Consider the following 1,872-nt stretch of genomic DNA (forward strand, 5'->3'; position numbering starts at 1 on the left):
AAAAAAAAAAAAAAAAAAAAAAAATCACTAATATCCTGTGTAATTACTTTCCAAAATTCAAACTTTGGGAAATACTGATATAAATATAAAAGCAGAAGATCTGGAATTAGTCGGCCGGATTCAAACCCCAGTTCCACTCCTTAGTAACTATGTGATACTGGGCAACTTAACCCAAATTCCTCATCATATAAAAGAGATCTGACAGTAATATTTATCATATTCAATTAATGAGGGAACTAAACGAGGAGATAGATACTGAACTAGTTATAGATGTGGAAATTAAGTAGGATGGTGTATGGCACAGAGTAAAACCCTCAATAGATGTTATATATTACTAGTCTCATATTTCATGGGTAACCACAGAAACATTTAAAGAAAAACAAAGGCAACAGTAAAATGTAATACATTTAATAAACCACTTCCATGATAGAAACCATTATATTAACAGCAATAAACAAAAGCGCTTTAAAAAATCTTGCTGTTCTTACAGAGAGCAACTCAGAGGCTTTTAGATGGAAATGTGTATAAATAGAAAACCCACCATTTGCATGTAAGTGTGAAGCTATCCTCAGAAAGTGATGGGAATTGTTGCTTGTAAGCTTTCAGATTCAAATTCTATTCTGGTGACCAAATGTTTTTGATGATCACACACATTTAGAAATTTCTGTAAGGGGTGCCGCTTCAGCTAACTTCCATCTTGCTGAATGAGTTGGGAAAGTGGGTACATCTCTCCCAGCCGCTTCCACTATGCATTTCATCCATATGCTGACAGGGCGGGTTTTGCTGGTGTAATTAGCCTCATTTGACACACAGATGATTTAGTTGTGCTTTCTCTTAATGATGTTCCCCTGCCACCTCAGCAGCTTCTCACATCAGAATCCAGCTATGATGTCAAGAGAAAGTAACAAGCTGTAGGATAATCGATTGACTTTTTTACAGCCAGATAGGGCATCACAGATCAGAATCTCTGGCAGAGGTTTTTAAGTGCATGGATGCCCTGGGACCCGCAGCCCCCAGAAGCTACTAAATCAGAATGCTCAGGTTGAGATCCAGGAATCTGTATTTTTGGAAAGCTCTCTAGGTGATTCTCATTTATAAATGAGTATGAGAATCACAGCACTATTGCAAGCCACTCGTCTTACAGATCAGGCTCAGAGACTTTAGGAAACTTTGCATTTGATGAGGTTCAGAACATGTTACCCCAAATATGGCACCTTGACATAATGAATATTTTAAGCTGAAGGAATTTGAGAATGAGCATGTGCAGGAAGGACTCTTTGACCTTCCTCTTCACCCCTGAAGCAGGTCATAAGACCCTCCTGTGATAGGAGCATCCTTACCTCTGAAAACAGAGGGACCAAGATGAATCCAAACAAACAGGCCTTGCTCAGCTTCCCCTAGTTTACTGTCTTTGCTCATACCCTTCTGTCCTATCACATTTCCCCATGACTTTCCACTCTTCTTCAAACCTAGTATAAAAACGCTTGAGCAGAAGCAAGAAGAACTACAATCCTGCAGCCTGTGGAACACAAACCACATTCACAGAAAGACAGACAAAATGAAAAGGCAGAGGGCTATGTACCAGATGAAGGAACAAGATAAAACCCCAGAAAAACAACTAAATGAAGGGAGATAGGCAATCTTGCAGAAAAAGAATTCAGAATAATGATAGTGAAGATGATCCAGGACCTCGGAAAAAGAATGGAGGCAAAGATCGAGAAGGTGCAAGAAACGTTTAACAAAGACCTAGAAGAATGAAAGAACAAACAGACAGAGACGAACAATACAATAACTGAAATGAAAAGTACACTAGAAAGAATCAATAGCAGAATAACTGAGGCAGAAGAACGGATAAGTGACCTGGAAGACAGA

This window comes from Lipotes vexillifer, unplaced genomic scaffold, assembly GCF_000442215.2.
Source record: "Lipotes vexillifer unplaced genomic scaffold, Lipotes_vexillifer_v1.1 scaffold1008, whole genome shotgun sequence".
Lineage (NCBI taxonomy): Eukaryota > Metazoa > Chordata > Mammalia > Artiodactyla > Lipotidae > Lipotes > Lipotes vexillifer.